The 22,052-nt window shown below is 40.3% G+C and overlaps 2 long non-coding RNA genes across 2 annotated transcripts; one reads left to right on the top strand and one right to left on the bottom strand.

The window, feature by feature from the left end:
• The first annotated feature begins 3,631 nt into the window (after positions 1-3,631).
• Positions 3,632-5,564, top strand: LOC121640549. Its single transcript, XR_006010472.1, has 2 exons — positions 3,632-3,961; positions 4,007-5,564. It is a non-coding gene; the product is annotated as an uncharacterized LOC121640549 (long non-coding RNA).
• A 3,119-nt stretch (positions 5,565-8,683) lies between these two features.
• On the bottom strand, positions 8,684-21,839 carry LOC121640596. The gene is made up of 3 exons (XR_006010532.1): positions 21,609-21,839; positions 15,144-15,247; positions 8,684-11,349 (listed from the first exon to the last, which is right to left on the bottom strand). It is a non-coding gene; the product is annotated as an uncharacterized LOC121640596 (long non-coding RNA).
• Positions 21,840-22,052: the final 213 nt, after the last annotated feature.

Below are 22,052 nucleotides of genomic sequence, written 5' to 3'. Positions count from 1 at the left end.
CTGCTTTCTCACCCTTAAACTCAGTAACCCTGTCTCCTGTTTATGTGAATGCATCTGTAAGCTGTGAAGCAATGAGAACAATAAATCTATAGTTCTATTATTTAAAAGCAGAGCCTAATGCATGTTACTAAAATCTAAGAATAAACTAAATAAGTAAATGACTAATGCTACTTAACTGAGTAAATGAATGTTAAATGATTAAATGAATAAGAACACTTATAAAATATTTGCAACAACTCCCCCTGTTGGACTGAAGGAATCCTTCAGTCCACTAAACCATCCTCCTGTGTGGTTAACCCTTAAAGAGCAATTGTACGAGAGATCCGTTGTCTCCCGGAGCTTCAAACCCTCATCAACCAACACAGTACAGTCTGTACCTTTAAGCAGGAAGTTAGCTGCAGAAAATATGGTTAAGGGGTCTCAAACCTCTGTGTCCTCCCCTGACAGTTCTCCATCCAGGGGGTCATCAGAGTCCAGTTGGGACTGGACCTCCAGAAGGGGAAACTGAGCTGAATAAGTTGGGGGAGGACAATACTTTTGGTCAACCGCAGCCTGAATAGAACGCTCACAGAGAGAAGAGATTAGTTGAATACAACAACAGCCACAGATCAATTTCATGCTGAAAAATCGGCTATGAAAAAAGAAAAAACAAACATGGTTCAGTTCTAAATTTTGTCTTAAAATAAAACTTATGTCTGATATGATTTTAAAATCTGCTGAATTGTTTTCAGTGAGAACGTGAGTTCACATCTGTTCAAAGTTTTAAATTAATGCCTTTGCTGTAAATACAACAGTGTCTAGGTTCATTATCTGTCTTTTAAGGAATGTATGGAAATAAGACCTGTCCTCTGAGTCATTTGTAGCTTTGTGTGGTTCAGCGAACCATCTCGGAAAGGGGGGTACTTTTATAATTATTTATTTTTATTTTTATTTTTATTTTTATTTTATTTTATTTATTTATTTATTTATTTATTTATTTATTTATTTATTTTAATTTATTTATTTTTTTTAAAGACAACTAAAATGGATAAAATAAGAAACTTGCCCTATAAGCTTAAACAGTGCTGCTTTATAATAAAATACAATACAATGTAAAATTTCATTAGCTCCCAAAAAGGTCTAAGAAAAGAAAAAAATTAAATATCAGATATCCACCTTTTTCCCACTGTGGAAGTTCCATATGTACAGCATTTACAATGTAAGCAGAATCTGAAAAAATATTCACTCTTCTATGTTTTGCATATTTTAAGGCTGCAATGATAGCTTTTAGTTCAGCTTTTTGTGCTGACTTGTGTTCATCTGTAATGATTTCAGATAGGACAGTTTCAAACTGTCCATCTTTTCCTTTTGTATTTACATCTTGGACCACTGCATATCCAGCCCTCAACTCCCCCTGTGTGCCCCTGGAACAACAGCCATCTGTAAAGAGTGAGAGATCAGGATCAGAAAGAGGTGTGGCATACAAGCCAGGGCGAAAAGATGAAAGAGAGATAACTCTGGGCACACAGTCATGTGGTTCACCTTCAGGGAAGGCCTCAGCAGCATTAGAACGGGTGCACTCAAAGGTGATATGGGGCTGACACACAATGTGGGAAATTTTTGTGCGTCTAAGAGGAGAGAGAGTGAAAGCAGAGGAGTCCAACAAAGTTCTAACTCCATGAGGGGTGTGTACAGTACGAGGATGACACTGAACCAAGCAAAAAGAGGTTGGACTGATGGGTGAAGAGGAATGTGAAAGAAAGCATTCTTTAGATCAATGACAGAGAAAAACTGGAACTGGGAGGTGATGGAGTTCAGGCAGGTATAAGAGTTAGGGACTGCTGGTAGTTTGGTTTTGGTTATCTGGTTAATGAGTCTGAGGTCAGGAGCCATTCTGAAAATGTCAGTTCCTGGTTTGGGGACAGGAAGAATAGGAGTGTTCCAGGGAGAAGAGGTAGGATAAATAACCTGTTTAGCTTTGAGATCAGCAATGACAGGTCTCAATCCAGCCATAGCTTTTTCAGAAATGGGATATTGAGCTCGAAAGACAGGTTTGGGGGACTCATAGTCAAAAGTAACAGGGGAAACCTTAATAGGTGTTCCCACATCACCAGGCCCTTCAGCCCATAAGAAAGAGGGCAGAGTGGAGCAAAGAAAATCTTTATGTGGATGGTCAGATTTTTCACGGCCATGCTGTCTGTCCAAAAGAAGAGTGTCAGGTGTGAGTCAGGTGCTTTGTCCTGAGTGAGGGAACAGATTTTGTACAGTGAGGTGGAGGGAGAAAAGAAAACCTGGGGCAGCTGAGTGTTTACCCAGTCAGAAGCATCTGAGGCCTGCTTACACATAGGGCCTAAATCTTTAGCAGAATGAGTTGGACTGACTCCTAAAGTGACATGAGGTGCTGCAGAAGGAGACATTTCATAAAAGGATAACTGTTCAGGGGTTAAATCAATTAAAGCAGCCACACCTTGGGGGCCCAAAACAATGCCAGAGCCAGACAGGTCCCAGGTCCCCACAGCCTCATCTGTCCATCTGTGATAATAATCAGTGCTGGTGTCCCAGCGATCATATAACATAGTACAGTGAGGAGGGTCAGGAGGGGGTCAGTAGGGAGCATGGTGATGGATCCAGGGGGACCATTGAGCATACAGGGTGAGCAGTGACTGTGGTGAGGGTGTGAGGTCATCCAAAAGAAGCCAGAATATACGTGCATGCTCAGTTTGCATGCTGGGTACAGGAGCAGGAGGGGTGGAAAGAAGCCATTGTCCATGTGAGGCAGAATGAATGAGACCAGAGTTGCAGTCCACTATATTTCCATTAGGGAATCTGACAGTCACTCCATCTGGAGAACAAAAAATTTCTGCCCTCAGCTTAGTGAGGATGTCTCTGCCCATCAGTGGAACAGGGCAGTGTGGAGAGGAAACATAGCGATGTTCAAAATGATATCCAGCTGCCTCGGTAGGAAAAGGAGCAGTTAGTGGCAGACAGAGGTTAAAGTGGATGTCTGAAAGCCTATTCGTCTAAAGCCGTGATTAACGAAGTGTACCTGAACGCCCCATCACGTGAACTGTGCCTGAAGAGTGCATGCAGGGCACCTCCGTTTTGACATGCGGGTATGATGAGAGCAGACACGGAGGAAAACCGTTCTTTGTTCGTGTGCGTTTTATGAACAACAAGTAAGTTGTATGTTACATTGTTACATGTTTAGGTACTTTACATGACTATTTGTAATTTTATTTGTTAACTTTACTTTAGTCTTTTCCCTAAATTTCTTATTGATTAATAAGAGGCTGTATCTTGCTAGCTTGTGAAACGTGCTCACTGTGTACAATGTGTAGCTTGCTAAAGTAAGCTAATCCCTATTTGTTGTGTATTTGTACACATTTAGTGTATAACTGTTTATATTTACCGTGTTCACTAGCTTGAAAACTGCACTCCTGTAGTAGTTATGCTTGTTGATTAATGAAGAATTATAGGGTGATTTGAGGAGGCATTTCTTGTAGTAATGCCAGTTCTGTATTGTTTCAAAGCAATTTATCATCAGTCACACAAGTTATTCGCATTATTAACAAGTGTTATTACTTGCTCATTTGTTTATTGGCGAACAATATTCTAATTGTATTATCCTGTTTATCTTTCTGTTTAGACCACACACACACATACACGCTCATCAACAAGCATTCTTATACTTAAGCATCTAACCTGCCAAACCCAACCTGTATCTGCTGCAATTGATGACCAGAATAATAAAGCTGATGAAGGATTCTCTGGCCGGAATCTGTCCATTGTGTTCCCATCCCAAAGTGAACCATTAATCCATATTTTACAGTGGACCATTTTGCCCCTGAATCTACCAAGCAAGTCACAAACTTTCCACCCACTCTGACGGTCATCATGAGCTCTGTCTCCTCCCCCATGACTGGATAGGCTCCTCCTGGGCATCCCTATTGCTGAGGTATCCACCCTCCAGTTCCAGGAGGAGGTGGTGGGGGCGGAGCTGCAGAGGTATAGGGTGCCTGATGTGGAGGTGGTGCATATGGACATTCCCTTTGCCAGTGGTCGAGCTGTCCACAGATGTAACAACCCTGACGCCCAGATCCACCCCTTCTCCGCCCATTCCGCCTAGTATAGCCCCCATTGGACCGTCCCTGAAAGCTACCCCGCCCTCTGGGAGGGCCAGAGTAGGTTGGATAATAGGACTGCTGTGTAGCTGGGGGAGGGGCCTGTGGAGCTACAGTCACTGGGGCCTGAAGTGGAGGAGTAGGGGGTGTGGCTACCATCTGTTTTTTAGCTTCTTTGGACTTTTTGTCCTTATTAACTTCCTCTTTAAGTTTAGCAAGCTGTAGTTTAAGCATAGTGACTTCTATGTCTTCTTTCTGATTCTGCTGGTCCTTCTGCTTTTTGTCATGCTGATTAAGATGATGCTTAGCAAACATGCAATAGCGCTCAAAAGCTTCTGAAGAGAAAAGGTCAGGCTGGTCCCCTAATTTGTCCTTACCCTCAATAGGGAGGCCAGACTCAAACGCCTGCTTAAACCATGAGCAGTGAACCTCACTACAGCTGGGGTGATGCCCCACCCTGTCAGTGTATGTAGTAATGCATCTCAGTACATAGTCCTCAGGTGTCTCTTTTTCATCTCTCTGGAAAGTCATTTTAGCTACATCACCCGCAGGAGGGGGAAATGTTCTGTCAAGTGCAGCTGACCATGCAGTAGCATACGGTCCCAAAGGGATGTCATTAGGATGAGTAAAAGTTCCTGCCAAATAATCAAGTTCTCTAAGTGTCATAGCTGAAGTACAGGAGGCCACCATCCCTCACACATCTCCCAGAGCCAATTGAGTCCCCGCAGTAAGAGGAATCATTTTGTTCCACCACATCAGTCCCCCAGAAGTGAGAGCAGGCAACTTAGAAGTAAGAGAATGCATATCAGTCCAAGAAAAAGGTTCATAAACTGAGCCTCCAGCTTGGTGTTGCATCAGAGGAAAATGTCCTCCAAGTCGCTGTGGCATATTCTGAAGATATGGTGGGCCCATTTGTGGATCAGTGGAAAGAGAGCTCTGCGTTGCCACTGAAGAAATGTTTTCTGTGCTTTTAAAAGTAATCAAGTCAGAAGTCAAAGACTCTTCCCGAGCCTCCACACAATCGAAAAATCCTCCTTTTACATTAAGGATTGGTGCCTGAAGAGCAGGGCTTGGAGAGGTCTGATAAGGAGGTGGATCAGGACGGGAGGGAGAAAAGCTTGACTCCCCGTGTCTGCTATGCTAGTGTCGCTGAAGTGCATACAATGCTGTTGCAGTAATATAGATATGATGAATAAAAGCTCTCCAATTCTCAGCTTCTTCAAATCTTTTCTTCTTCTTACCCTTATTAATCCTACTCGCGTTTTCCATGTCTTTCTTAACAACCTCCATAGTTCCTTCTGCCTGAGATTCTGCACATTGTAACCATGTCAGTACCTTTCGGGGATCAGGGTTTTCCACATTCACCCGGTTTGTCTGCATTCTAGTCACACAATCTGACCAAAAAGAAGCAAACTCTTTTTCTTTGCCAGCAATGCTTGACTGGGCTTGGTTTTTTACACGAGTTAAAAAGTTGTCTTTCTTGCCCTCCGCAGAAGGGACTTGCTCTTCTGAAATAGACATGTTTTAAATATGGACTCTGATGTATGTGAATGGATCGTGTCCCCGAGTTTGCTACCTTCACACCACCTGCGCGATCACAGATCAACCTACCTACTTCACCAGACCACTGGCTTATGTTAACACCGCTAGGTTTCTACCAGTGCGATGCTTCAGTTAAAGGTCCCATATTATACACTTTATTCCCAATCTGAGACCATTCATTAATATCTAAATGAAATATTTCCGCCATGGTATGGACAAATCGACCCTCAGTTTGAGTGCAGCGGCTTCTCTTCACCTCCCTCTTTTTAGCAGCTTCAGAAATGTGCCGTTTATGGTGGGCGGAACCCTGGTGGAGCAGCTCAGCTGTTGGCTCCGCCCATCGCATCGCCCCTCATGAGGTGATTGACAGGTTAGGCCTTAGCGGTTACTAGACGCTGATTACAGCGTAGTGAAGGATAAACAAACGCCGGAACACCGGAACCCATTCCTGAAGAAGTTCGAGCAAGAAGACTAACAGGACGTTAGTGAAAGGTTAGTGTGACTTTTACTCGTCCAGCCAGTAAAATTTCAGCCATTCCATTAGTCCCTGTCTTGAATTTTTTCCCCCTCTTTTGTAACTATGTTCATGGATGATGCCCGTTCATGCCGCTCTCGTGAACAGCAGCGTTACGGCAACTGGTAGAGACGCTGTCGTTCTCCCTTACCAGTTTGAGCCAGAGTCGGACCCAGAAGGAGAGATATCTGAGGAGGGTCAAACTCCGCGGCTGCAGCAGGGAGTTTCTGCATGGTTAGTTGTAAATATTGTCTCTAAATATGTTGTCAAGTTTTTTTCATATTTGGTACAATGTAGCTAACGGCAGCTTTTTACTGTCACAAACACATACTGTGTCACTTTCTGAAAGTTTTTCAATATATTGTGGATAGGTGCACCTGTCCATCGCTCTGTGGGGAGTGGTTATTGTCCCTTAAGACGTCATAACGTACACGCTTTCAAACAAGCTCATTTCAGCGCTTACTTCCCTAGAGGTGGAGCAGGGGGGAGAGAGAGCGCCTGAAAGAGTTTCACACTTACGGGTCTCCTACACATGCGGGGGGACCAGTATGACTGTTCCAAAACCATTAAAAAGTGAATTTTGCATAATAGGGGACCTTTAAAATGTTCGCTCAGCGTTCGGTGTGATATTCACAAAACCCAGTTTTAATTCTCCACACAACAGAAGTCAACAATCAATACAGTTTCCCCCACAGAGCAGAAAAATTTATCCAGTAAAAGCTGCGCTGTCTCAATCCTGTCCGGAATTAAATGAAGACAGCAGAGAGTTCTTTTTTTTTTCTTTTTTTTTTCTTTTTTTCAAAACACTCAAAGCTCTGTGTTTAAAAGCCTCCCCCCAATATAGTTCCCAACAATGCAAAAATATCACAGTGCCACATACAAAATCAGCATAGCAAAATCATTAAAGTTCTCAATCGAAAGATGTCACAATGTCACATGCAAAATCACCATACCAAAATCACTAAAGCTCTGAATATACTCACAATGCAAAAATGCCACAATGCTGCAAGCAAAATCATCACAGAAAAATCTCTGAAGCTCTGATAACACTCACAATGCAAAGATGTCACAATACAGTCTGCAAACTACCATAGCAAAATCACTAAAGCTCTAAATATACTCACAATGCAAAAATATCACAATACTGTATGCACAATCACCACAGCTTCTGAAAACGCTTCTGAAATCACTCACAATGCAAAAATATAACCATGCTTTATGCAAAATCACCTCCTTCTTGGCTGCTGCTCTCCGGTTCTAGAATAGGACAGTGCAATCCCACACTTTTAGGTTATTATCTTAAGTTGTTCTATGCTCTGTGTATCAAAGCCACCACAGTTTGATCTACACACAATATATATATATATATATATATATATATATATATATTTATTTTCTTCCCACAATTATTGTTGTAATTATATATTTATGTTAATATTTATATTTATATTTATATACTATTATTTATAAGACATTAAGACAAACATGAAACATATTAAGACGAACATGAGACATACAACAGGGTACCCCAAAACTAGAAAGGGACTGAAATACCCTTTTTTTTTTTTTTTAAAGGGACTGAAATACCCTTTTTATGCTTAAAGGGACTGAAATACCCTTTTTTTCTTAAAGGGACTGAAATACCCTTTTTTCTTAAAGGGACTGAAATACCCTTTTTTTCTTAAAGGGACTGAAATACCCTTTTTTCTTAAAGGGACTGAAATACCCTTTTTTCTTAAAGGGACTGAAATACCCTTTTTTTTCTTAAAGGGACTGAAATACCCTTTTTTCTTAAAGGGACTGAAATACCCTTTTTATGCTTAAAGGGACTGAAATACCCTTTTTATGCTTAAAGGGACTGAAATACCCTTTTTATGCTTAAAGGGACTGAAATACCCTTTTTTTTCTTAAAGGGACTGAAATACCCTTTTTTCTTAAAGGGACTGAAATACCCTTTTTTCTTAAAGGGACTGAAATACCCTTTTTTTTCTTAAAGGGACTGAAATACCCTTTTTTCTTAAAGGGACTGAAATACCCTTTTTTCTTAAAGGGACTGAAATACCCTTTTTTTTCTTAAAGGGACTGAAATACCCTTTTTTCTTAAAGGGACTGAAATACCCTTTTTATGCTTAAAGGGACTGAAATACCCTTTTTTTCTTAAAGGGACTGAAATACCCTTTTTTCTTAAAGGGACTGAAATACCCTTTTTTCTTAAAGGGACTGAAATACCCTTTTTTTTCTTAAAGGGACTGAAATACCCTTTTTTCTTAAAGGGACTGAAATACCCTTTTTTCTTAAAGGGACTGAAATACCCTTTTTTTTCTTAAAGGGACTGAAATACCCTTTTTTTCTTAAAGGGACTGAAATACCCTTTTTTTCTTAAAGGGACTGAAATACCCTTTTTTTCTTAAAGGGACTGAAATACCCTTTTTTTCTTAAAGGGACTGAAATACCCTTTTTTCTTAAAGGGACTGAAATACCCTTTTTTTTCTTAAAGGGACTGAAATACCCTTTTTTTCTTAAAGGGACTGAAATACCCTTTTTTCTTAAATGAATTGCTTTCCTAGAGACTGGCTTTTTACTCACCAGAGTGAGGGATCAGGATGTCTGATAAATTTGGTTAAAATCAATCTGCAGTATTCAGTACATTAAGTACAATAGGTTACTGCTTACCTTTGTTGAAGTGGGCCCAGACTCAGACAACCCGAATCCTGCTCTGGATACTCTCTGTTGCCATTCTTAGTGGATCACGTCCGGGGTCACCAATTGAAGTTTTTTTTTAATTCTTTGGTATTATAATATTTGTTCATCACCTGTAAATAAATCATCAGAAGAAAGAGTGTTCAAAAATCCACATTTTTAAAAGAAGGCAAAAACACCAGAGACTGAGTAGAATTGACAATTCTTTGTTAAGCCAGTAATAAGAAAACAATACATATCTTCTCGAGAAGGAGGCCCGTTAGCTTTAGCTTCTGGTCCACTAATACATGAAGTATCGGGAACCTTTGGTTCAGCCAAAAAGACCCGCCTACCTAAGTTATCCTCCTCATTTATAGTGATACAATGCATTGTGGCTATGTGCATGCATGTGGTGCGCATTCATGTGAATGTGTATTTTACAAGTTGTCCACTCCTTCTTCCGGGAACGTGATTCCGCCAGGTCCTCCTTCTAGGGTACGTCAGAGCTGAAATGGAAGAAGATACTCTGCTCTGCTTCTTATCTATGTGCCTCCCTGAGCTGACGCCCTTACACCTGCTCCCCCAGTATTCAGACAAAGGATATTTAATAATTTTTCTGAGTTACTGTGCATTCTGTTCAGCTTGGAGTGAAACTTAGATAAGTAAGGAGATACAACAATTTTTTGCAACTACTCCCTACTGGGCATCCAGAACCTTTTCAAGGTCTCTTTGCCTGCTTTCTCACCCTTAAACTCAGTAACCCTGTCTCCTGTTTATGTGAATGCATCTGTAAGCTGTGAAGCAATGAGAACAATAAATCTATAGTTCTATTATTTAAAAGCAGAGCCTAATGCATGTTACTAAAATCTAAGGATAAACTAAATAAGTAAATGATTAATGCTACTTAACTGAGTAAATGAATGTTAAATGATTAAATGAATAAGAACACTTATAAAATATTTGCAACAAAATCTAATCCATTATTATTATTATTATTATTATTATTACTAGCAAACAGCTAAAAACACACCCACTGTTTCGAACACCCACCGTAGCTGATTCAGCAAAGAAACGCAAGAAGACAATATTATAAGAGGAAGAAGAAAAAAAGGGGTCAGACCAAGATAAGACATTCTTTCAAGGGCTGAAGAGCTCCCAGTACAGGTAGGATGCAAGATGGATGCTGAATTAGCAAATGATAGGGGGCGCATCATTGGGAAAACTGCAAAACAGCTGTACTGCATCTATGTTTAATATATGAACCACATTTCATACAGCACTCTGCAATAACAGAGGATTAAATCTTGTATGACCTGGTTTCTCAAACTTCCATAAAATCTCCACTTATTCTGTTGACCTACCACCCTGGTGTCCACATGGTAGTTTTCCTGTTTTGTGCAGGTAAAGTAGTGGTGAAACCAAACTGCTGGGCAGAGTAAGCCACATCATAGCAGACTGCACCATAATACTGACATTTTTACAAAACACTCCAGACAACACCACTACAGTAGAAACAAGGAACCCCAAGAAAAACATGACCAGGACCCCCACTATGACCATAACAGTAAAGAACGCCCTCTGTTTTGATTGGTCAATATGGTCCCTGTTCCCGCCTCCTGCCCCCGGACCTGGACGAATGAGTGCAAAGAGAACAGAAAGGCTGCAGAAAGAGACAACAACCAAGGTGGTGGTAAAAACAGTGAAAAATAGGATAATGGCTAAAGTAGAGGCACCACAACTTGAAATACCAGACAACAGTAAAGACAACACCCAGACACAAAATATGCCGATGTTTCTGATGGTGACTCCACGGGTGTTTCGTAGCTCTCGATATGTTACTGGATGAACAACCGCTAGGTAGCGATCCACACAGGTTAAGACATGAAAGCTGGTCTCTCCAAAGAAAATCATGGAGATGAGAAAATAGGCTATTGTTAGTCTATGTATGAAACCTGTAAAGACTCCCCAATAAAATAAAACTGTCCCCAAACTCAATATCAGCTCCATGACAGCCAGGTTGTAAGTAAAGATGTCCGAGTGGCTCGCTGTTTTGAAGGAATGACGCTGCCTCCATTGTTGGATGCCCAGGTGGAGGACAAAGATGTAAATGGGGATCAGGACGATGAGTCTGGTGGCAAAGAGAGCAATGATGATTGAATCACTAACTGTGAAGTTTAAACAGAGAGAGTAAACCAAATCCAGAGAGGAGTTGAAGGAGTTAACAGACATAGTGATGGTATGGTGGGTAGATGAAACCCTGAGGAGAATAAAAATATCCAAAAAGCTTCAAAGTCAGGTGAAGATCCGCAACCTCTACTGTGAAGCAGGTTCAGCATATAAAGGTCAACATAAACTGATAATGAACAACAGAACTGACACTTAAATGGTGTCACAGTCCTTGTATATGTGATTTCCTCCCACAGGAGAGTAAGTCGTGGAGCTCCTCAGGGTTCTGTGCTTGGACCGATTCTTTTCATTTTAAACATGCTTCCATTGCTGAAACTGAAGTCAGATCTGTTAAGAAAGAAAATGGAAATGATTTAAAGATATGATAATAAATTAACTTAGTTTATTTTAATTTTCACATAATCCCTGAAGTGTCTCTAAGTACCTTGTGGAATACATGTACCTCCATTAGACACACACTGGTGTTGACATTAACTACATCATTACAAAGTAATAGTACTTTGTGTGCTTTTCACAGCATATTGCTCCTGAAAAAAATCCAGCGGAAAAGTAAAAAGTAGTAAATGGTAGTTACCTTCTCAGTAATGGTTCCACATCACTTAAGGCCTAGTACACGCATAAAGATTATTGGGCTGCTTTTGTCCCAATTTTGCCTCTTCCCAACCAAGGAAAGCAAATGCCCGATTATCTTGATTCTTATAAGATTTTCCTGTACAATTACCATTTGGTCTGAGATGTGTTACCAGCAGATTTGTCCCGATAATCGGCTCTGAAACGGGTCATAGCCGAGAATCAACTCCTGAATTGTGACTGTAAATTGTGATGTGGTACGAAATGTAGTCAATCAGAGAGCGAGCTGCCTGGGGAACAAGGAAGGATATAAAGTCTGTGTTCACGCTGTCTCCAGTCTGTTATTTTTTTCAGTTCTGGATTTTTCTGTTAACAATAGTCGCAAGACCATCATTCTCTCACCCTATATATTCCCTTCCATGCTGGATGTTGTGTGTCTTGACCAGGGAAAAACTCATAAGATTAAAATAATCCTTATGTGTGTACCATGCATAACACAAAACTTTCAGTAACCTACCCAAACAAGCACTAAAACAATATAACACAGATTACTGAGACATTCCTGTGCAAACTGTTCCATTTAAGTGAATTAGAACACCTTTAAACACTATTATAGAACACCTGCAAGGCATGCTGGGAAGCCCCACCCACCTACCTTCACCATGCTACAAGTTTGTGTAGGCTATTTTTTAATTCTTCCCCCACTGATTCAACCACACCAATTTTATATTATTTTATATTAAATTCCACTATTTTAAAATATTTGGACTAAATTGTCAATTGTTCACACACTAACTTTTTTTTTTCTTACATTTTATTTTTACACTGTTTCAGCTTTTTCAATTATTTTACTTCTTTTTTAGTTTGTTTCAAATATTTCCTTTAATGCTTTCTCTGCACCCCGCTGTAATGCTATAATATTTTTTATAAAGCACTATGAATAGATAATTGGGTTACATTTCATTTAATGTAATAGGATTTTAATGCCACTTAAGTATAACTTTTAGCATTGATTTATTTTTGGGTAAATTAGTTTAATTCAGTTTAGTTGACCCACGTTAGATTTGATTTTATTGCATTTTTCTCATATTTCATCTTTGTTAGATAAGTAATTTCAATACATACAGTTTTTGAGACCTGTTGTACCACTTTATGGTAAAAAACTTAGTCAAAACTCTGTTGTGTACAATCTGATAATTGCCTTCTGTCCCCTGGTGAATAACTTTTACATTACTATAATTTTGACCTATCACATGGTCATAAACTGTAAATATATGCAAATTAATATGATTTATTTCACATTTTTGTAATTACTTCTGATTAAAAAAAAATATTTTCTGCCCATTATATCTTGCATCAGGCTTTAAAAATGTAAGCGTTAACTTACATTTTAGTCAAGGTTTTAGACCTGAAATATTAACCAATGTTTTCATTGGAAAATTTGAATCACTCATCCCTGAAGAAAATCTTTACCCTGATATCTCTTTAGTGAATTTATGGATATTTATTTCGATTAGTTCATAATATACTCTATATGCAAAACATCAGATGTTCTGTATGTCCTCTATGTCTCTTTGCATTGTCCCTGATAAATAAATAAATAAAAGAAATAAACCAATAAAACAGATCATAACATAAGTTAGGTCCTTGTGACATAAATTTAATCTTTTACCAAAGCCTGGAAGGTTCCAGCCTCTATGTGGACTGATAGAGCAAACTAAATATAAACAGCTTGTTTTCTTGACATAATGAGGTCGTAAACGTGTTTTTTTAGTACATATTTGTACAACATACAGGTATTAACACTCAGCCATGCACCAAAAACAATCATGACACTGGAAGGGTAAAAATAAACATGCATGTTCACAAGGACACAACTATATGATTTTTATTTAACTTATGCTCCCATTTCATTAGAAATGTAAACAGTTATGGCCACAAATCTCAGTGTTGCAGTGGCTGATGGGAAATGTAATAGTTTTATAGGTTTCTTCTCCAGAAAAACAAAACTTTCTGAATTAAACAGGTTATACCTACAGATCAACAATCAACAGATTTATTACAGCTGGTCTCATCACTGTGTGGAAATATCTGGCATGTTTATATTTTTACCAAATTATGGTTCCTTACTACTGCATGACGTGTGATGGATAGACCGTTTTAGAAATTCAGTTTAAGGGAGCCAAGAAGATCCACATGTACAACAATTGGATGGATTGTAAATACCCAATATTTCACAGATAGTTAATAAGAAATAATAATGAAAATAGGGAGAAAGGTTTGTCTCCCATCACAGGGTATAAAATCTGAACTGTAATTACCAACGCTCACCTGGACAGCAGTGTTTGTGATCATCCGGCTCTGGCGTCTTCAAACTGGCAGACTGCTGTTCAGTGGTGTCTGATCCACATATATGTAATTATGCTTAATGTATCTTTCAGAGTGATAAATGATGTACATGTGTCAGGATGACAGACTGTAAAGGTAATTTGCATGCTTGCGTAAGAACTTGTGCAATAAATCAGAACAGGCAAATGTTCTTTGCACATTTTAGAGAGGTCAGAGAGCAACACTCAAATTCATCAATAGAACAAAGCTTGTTCAGATGTCAGGAAACTCATTTAACCCTATAGGAATCAGGGTTTTAAAAGTTTTTAAGGCATACTGTACATGGGTGAAATGTTGAATACGAGTTTATGATGGCAGTAATTTTACTAACCTAATTTCATATTGTGGCATCCTACGAGGTTCTACATTCGGTCCTACGAGGGCCGCAATCCAGCAGGTTTTCCATGTATCCCTGCTTCAACACACCTGCATCAAATTAAATGGGTCTAACAGCCAATTAGGTTCTGCCCAATGGCTAATTAATATGAGTCAGGTGTGTTCCAGATAGAAGAACAAGTATTGTCAAAATACACCACACCACACTGTAGCATGTCATAATCCTACCAAGGATGCCATAAAAGAAATGTGTTTGTGAGAAAGGGTAAAAAATACACTAAATAAGCTACAGACTATTTAATTCAATGTGCACACTGGACAGAACAATCAAACAATATTGCAAATTTAAGCTCAAGCAACTACAGGATTTCAAAGCATTAACAAATCTAAACCCTCAAGTTTCATTCAACATGAGAGATCACGTGAGTACACACATATAATATATATATTATATGTATTATAGCTCTGACGTGTGCGTCGTATTGGAAACTGTGCATTGACAAATGCTCCACGTTGTTTGAAACGCAAACTGCAATTAAATGTGTTATTCTTTTTAGGTGTTTAGGTGTTTAGGTGGTCTTTTTAGGTCTCTCAAATGTAAGTCACTTTGGATAAACGCATCTGCTAAATGACTGTAGAATAGAATAGAATAGAATAGAATATTATAGGTGTTAATTTATTTGTAATTAATTTATCGTAATTAATGTGTTAAAGTTCCACCCCTAATATAGGGTGGGACTCGATTAAAAAACTTTGTTTAATTAATTAATTAAATTAATATATTTAATTAATTGTACAGTTGAGCAACAAGCATTTTAATGAAATACCTCTGAGCTCATGGTTTTTGGCTGGAAACGTGTGGATTGCATGTTCTGCATTGAGGTTTGGTTCTTGCCTCAAATGGTCCAGTTTCTCCTGGTCTTGTTCAGGACTGCAAGAAACGAGGGATTCATGTTGTATGTTGAGATTTGACATGGATGTGAAGTCAAAGCATAAATGTTCTAGAATGCGCCGCTAGGTGGCAGCAATTGTAGTAGCTCTGTTTTTAACTTATGATTTTTTTGCAATATAGCCGTCTTTTTTAAGACATCAGCTGTCAATCTGTATCTGTTCGGGTAGATTTTTCGCGCTGGTCAGAGGCTGTGCTATACGGGAGATTTTTCTGAATATTTTTTCTTTTTTGCAAGACTTGTTATTGTGAGTCTCCATGGCAACGAGACTTGTTTACCATCGGGATCAACTGATAAAACTCTCCAAACTCAAGATTATCAGTGAAACAACACTTCAAATCCCAACGGAGTTGAAAAGAAAGAGAAGAGGATGCAGGGCAGGAGCGAGGCAGAGAGAAAAACGGTGGCGATTCAAACCGTTTCTTCCAACGGTTGTTATGGGAAACGTGAGATCGCTAGCTAACAAAATTGATGAACTTCAGGTGCTAACCAGGTCTCTTAAAGAATACAGAGAGTGCAGTATTATGTGCTTCACCGAGACATGGCTGCATGAACACATCCCAGACTGTAATGCGTCTGTACACGGCTTCAGGACGGTCCGTGCAGACCGCAATAAACAACTCAGCGGGAAGCTGAAGGGAGGTGGAATTGCGGTGCTGGTAAACCAGCGCTGGTGTCATCCTGAACATGTCACTGTTAAAGAGAAGATCTGCAATAGAGACATTGAACTGCTAGCTGTGAGTCTCCGCCCGTATTATTTACCCAGAGAGTTCACATGCGTTATTCTGGTAGCGGTATATATATTACCTGGTACCGCTCCAGACGCAGCCTGTGATGTCATTAACTCTGTAGTGGCCAGGCTTCAAACACAACATCCAAACGCATTTGTGGCGATCTCTGGAGATTTTAACAACATCTCCCTCTCTGCAACTCTACCAACTTTCCAACAGTTTGTCAGCTGCTCCACCAGAGAAAACAAAACGTTGGACTTATTTTATGCAAATATTAAAAAATGCATACAGCTCCTTTGCCCTGCCACCTTTAGGAAGATCAGACCATAACCTAGTTCTTCTCTCCTCCTCCTACAAGCCCATCGTTCAGCAACAACCAGTCATTAGAAAGGCTATTAGAACCTGGTCTAATGAAGCTGAAGATGCTCTGAGAGGATGCTTTGAGGCTACAGACTGGAACGTCCTATGTGAACCTCATGGAGATGACATCAATGCCTTGACTGAGTGTGTGACAGATTATATTAACTTCTGTGTGGACAGCACCGTTCCAACAAGAACAGTGAGGTGCTTCCCCAATAACAAACCCTGGCTCACCAGTGACCTGAAAAAGCTGCTGAACATCAAAAAGAAAGCTTTTAGGGATGGAGACAGGGAGTTATTGAAGTCCACACAAAAACAACTTAAAACACAAATGAAGAAGTGCAAGGAGGACTACAGGAAGAAGTTGGAAAGTAAGCTTCAGAAAAACAATGTGAGGGATGTGTGGTCAGGAATGAAGAAGATCACTGGCTTGAGGGATAAAGGAGGATCAGACTGATGGAGGTCTGGACAGAGCGAATGAACTGAACATGTTCTTCAATAGGTTTAGCTCACCTCCTGCTTCAACCCCAACTAGCCACACACCCTCCATGAGCCCACAGCTTTCCTGTCACACCTCCACTCTGTCACCCTGCAGCTCAGTCAAGGACCTGGACACAACCTCATCTCCCTCCACATCAGGACTTCCTGAAACCTCCTCTGCCTCCACCTCCACTCTGTCTGTCTCCTGTAACCAAGTCATGCAACAACTGGTGAAACTGAACCAGAACAAGGCTGCAGGTCCAGATGGTGTCAGTCCCAGAGTTCTCAAGACCTGCTCAAAACAGCTATGTCCGATTCTCCAGCACCTGTTCAACACCAGCCTGAGTCAGAGAAGAATCCCGGTGCTGTGGAAAACATCCTGCCTTGTTCCAGTGCCTAAAAAACCACAACCAGCTGAACCAAAAGACTACAGACCAGTCGCCCTGACATCTCACGTCATGAAAGTCCTGGAGAGACTCTTACTGGCTCACCTCAGCAAGCAGGTGAAGACCTTTCAGGACCCACTACAGTTTGCATACCGTAATGGGCTTGGGGTTGAAGATGCCATCATATACCTGCTTCAGAGAGCCCACTCTCGTCTGGACCAGTCAGGCAGCACTTTGAGGGTCATGTTCTTTGATTTCTCAAGTGCTTTTAATACGATTCAGCCTGCTCTGCTGTGTGAGAAGCTGCAGAAATTCCAGGTGGATCCCTCCACAACCACCTGGATTTACGACTACCTCACAAACAGACCACAGTTTGTGAGACTGAAAGGTTGTGTGTCTGAGATGGTGGTCAGCTGCACTGGAACACCACAAGGGACTGTACTTTCACCATTTCTATTCACGCTGTACACCTCAGACTTCCAGTACAACTCTGAGTTCTGTCATCTGCAGAAATACTCTGATGACTCAGCAGTTGTTGGGTGTATCAGTGATGGACAAGAAGCAGAGTACAGAGAACTGGTCGGTCAGTTTGTGAAATGGTGCGGTGACAATCATCTCATCTTGAATACCAAGAAAACAAAGGAGATGATTGTTGACTTCAGGAGGAACAAGAACACACATAGAAGTGTTTCCATCATGGGAGAGGAGGTGGAGGTGGTGGAGGAATACAAGTACCTTGGAGTTCAGCTGGACAACAGACTTGAGTGGAAAAGCAACACTGAGTACATTTACAAGAAAGGTCAGAGCAGACTCTACTTCTTAAGGAAGCTGAGATCTTTTAACGTCTGCACCAAAATGTTGCAAATGTTCTACAGGTCTGTTGTTGAAAGTGCAATCAGCTTTGCAGCAATCTGCTGGGGCAGCGGCATCAGAACCAGAGACTTGAAAAGAATTAACAAACTGATCAAGAAAGCTGGTTCTGTGCGTTGAGTAACTCTGGAGCCGCTGGAGTTGATCATCAAAAAAAGAATTCTGTACAAGCTGACGAAGATAATGGAAGATCCTTCACACCCTCTACACAACGCCGTGACGAAACAACAGAGTGTGTTCAGTGGGAGGCTTGTTCAAGTCCGATGCAAGACAGAGAGATACAGAAGATCCTTCCTTCCAGCAGCTATCAGGCTGAAGAACAAAGCCCTTAATTAATTAATGTGATTGTTTAAAAAAAAAAATTACTACTACTACAATATTGAATTTCCCTTTGGGATTAATAAAGTATTTTTCATTTCATTTCATTCATTTCAAGAAGACAAAACAAGTAATTGTTCATTTTTAGTACATTTATAAGCAGCAGCTTTGTTCTAAAGATCGGTTTTTAATATTAGATTAGATTAGATTAGACTTTATTATCTCACAGTGGAGAAATTCACTTGTTACAGCAGCTCTTGTTATAGAATAAAGTACAGAGAGGCAAAATAAGGTGAACATGCATCACAGCAAGAAAGTGCAATAGAAATTATTTACAAGTCTAAGAAAAGCAAAAATATGTACCGTTATAATATAAAGATATATATATATATATATATACATACATATATATACATACATACACACATACATTATATATATATATATATATATATATATATATATATATATATATACATATATATACATATACATACACACACACACACTACATCCATACATAAAATAAAATAAAATATAACAACAACCTCACAGACTATATACATATTTACATGGTGATGGTGGGATATGAAGAATATGATGACATTGATAATGGGGGGTATTGCACAGTAAAATATAAATAAATATTACACAGTAATATGACTATACAGACAAGTTGTACAGTCTGACAGCAGTGGGGATGAAGGACCTGCGGTAGCGCTCCTTCCTACACTGAGGGTGTCTCAGTCTGCTGCTGAAGGAGCTGCTCAGCCCCCCCACAGTCTGGTGCAGTGGGTGAGAGGTGTTGTCCATGATGGATGTGAGCTTGGCCAACATCCTCCTCTCACCCACCTCCTCCACAGAGTCCAGCGGGCAGCCCAGGACAGAGCTGGCCCTCCTGACCAGCTTGTTCAGTCTCTTCCTGTCCCGGTGGGTGCTGCTCGCTCCCCAGCAGACAACGGCGTAGAGGACAGCAGAGGCTACCACAGAGTCATAAAATGTCCTTAGCAGAGGCCTGCATACTCCAAAGGACCTCAGTCTCCTCAGGAGGTGGAGGCGACTCTGGCCCTTCTTGTACAGGGCGTCTGTGTGGTGTGACCAGTCCAGTTTATTGTTGAGGTGAACACCCAGGTACTTGAAACTGTCCACCCGGTCAATCTCCTTCCCCTGGATGTTCACCGGTGTGTGGGGTAGTGTCCTTCTCCGGAAGTCAATCACCATCTCCATGGTCTTACTGGTGTTTAAGCACAGGTGGTTGCGCTCACACCAGTCCACAAAGTCCCTGATGACTGACCGGTACTCCAGCTCGTTCCCCTCAGACACACAGCCCACAATGGCTGAGTCGTCAGAGAACTTCTGGAGATGACAGCTGCTGGTGTTGTAGGTGAAGTCCGAGGTGTAGAGGGTGAAGAGGAACGGTGAGAGCACTGTTCCCTGAGGGGCCCCCGTGCTGCAGACTACCACCTCAGACACACAGTTCTGCAGACGCACGTACTGTGGCCGGTTGGTGAGGTAGTCGATGGTCCACGCGGCTAGCTTTCCATCCACACCAGCTCCTTCCAGCTTCCCCCGCAGCAGCACCGGCTGGATGGTGTTAAACGCACTGGAGAAGTCAAAAAACATGACTCTCATGACGCTCCCAGCGGTCTCCAGGTGAGCCAGCGCCCTGTGCAGTAGGTAGATGACAGCATCATCCACCCCGATGTTTGGCCTATATATTACCAGCAGCTGCTGACAGAGCTTGCTGGAAACGGTGTATAAAAGTTATTTTAGACTCAAACACAGAAGTTGTGCACTCAGGCTGTTTGTTTTTAAATGAAGAGAAAGAATAAATATGGAAAAACCCTTTTTATGTGTCCTAATCCAAAATAAAAAATTGGATAATGCACCGTTATCCATTCTGTGATTTTGTGCATAAAATGCTCTGATTTTGTATTTTTCATTTCAGGCTGCAGCATGACCTGGACATTCTTTCTGCTCCGCGTTGACAACATGTCCAAAACTGTCTATACTATTATCCTGGAGATATCAATTATCTGTCTCTATCACAGAAGACCGTATTACACTACATCCTGATGGGTCTGCGTCTCTCTGCCGAACGCTGTAATACTACCTATGGACTAAAGTGCTGTAGCCCCCTAGTGGCCATGAACTGTAATTACAGAGGTCACATGGAGCAGCACAAAATCGCAGACTGGAAGAGCACTTTTAGTTGAACTGCACCCTTATGTATTACCTTTTTATTGTTCATTGTTATGTCTTTACAATGTTTGCATTTAGACAGGGTTGCTTACAGGTTCCATATTATGCAAAATTCCCTAATTCTAAAGGTTTTATAACAATCATATGTGTCCTCACAACCTGTGAGGCCCAAAAATGAGAAAATTGTCTGCTCTCACTTTCTTGCTGCACTTTTTAGCAAATGTGTGCTCAAACAGGTGAGTCTGAGATCTTTCCCCTTTGACCAGAAAATGAAAATGATTAAGGGTTTGCAAAAGTTTGAAGCTATTTCTTTACCAACTTTTGATAACTTATTATAAGCAGATTAGTGTTTTATATTCCAGAGTGGGTTGTCAGTTATTAAAAGCATTTTGTCAGATAGACATCAGTGCATTAATGTAAACTAACTATTACAAGAAACTGAATAACTTTGAGGAAGCCAGATACCGTTACAGTAACTGCGGACCACTGTCTCTGTGGTCAGTCCAGATTTCCATGCTGGAGCAGCAGATACGAGGAATGAGATACAAGGTACGTGGAGGAGACAGAACTTCTGGGTCACGTCATCGCTTCCGATGAAAAATCCAAAAATCAGATCTGAGCCCTTGTTTTATTTTATCCAGTTTGAATTATTCGTTTTATTATTTTTTTGTTTGTTTGTTTTTGAATTATTTTTCAAGTTTGAATTTTTAATTTAAAGTTACAACAAAGCGCGTGAAAATACGCAAGTCATTAAACAGAAAGAAAAATTAAATAAAAAATACATTATTTATACCAGAAGGGAAGATTCAAAAGAAATTTTAAAAACAACAGACAAACAACAGACCAAGCAATAATATCTCCAGCACACACCGGCGCTTCCCAGATGACTTTCCAACCAGAACTAACATGCATGAGAGAAATTCCTTATGCAGAAAGTGGAATGGTGAATCTGTGAAGAGACATAAAGCACTAAAATATTTGTAATAAAAGCTCACCTCAGTAATTATCCTGCAGAAATGTCTCCAACTTCAAGCTGCTTCTTGCTGGTGTCATAAACAAATGAGTAGAAATGTGTCAGACTGTTTTTCTATATAAGAGGGAACTAATGTTGAAGAAAACTATAGAAATGCACAGGTAATAAAGATACTTTCTACACTAATATCTGTTGCGCGTTCTTTGATTTGGTCAGTGAGAACAAACAACTTCTCTCAAATTAAGATATTTATTTTTACAAATAATTGGAAATGTTACAGAGTTCTGGGTTCAGAGACTATCCCACCCTCTCTGTTTACAAATGAAATAACAGCCAAAATCAGAACCCCACTGCTTTCTCTGAACCTAGTAGGTATACCTTGTCTAAACTAAACAGTGATTGGACGATATAACTAACTAGTCAGCTGTTGCAAGGCAGATTTTTTCTGCATCTTCTGCTGTCAGCC

This window comes from Melanotaenia boesemani, chromosome 5, assembly GCF_017639745.1.
Source record: "Melanotaenia boesemani isolate fMelBoe1 chromosome 5, fMelBoe1.pri, whole genome shotgun sequence".
NCBI lineage: Eukaryota > Metazoa > Chordata > Actinopteri > Atheriniformes > Melanotaeniidae > Melanotaenia > Melanotaenia boesemani.
This window is presented reverse-complemented; position numbering and strand designations above follow the sequence as displayed.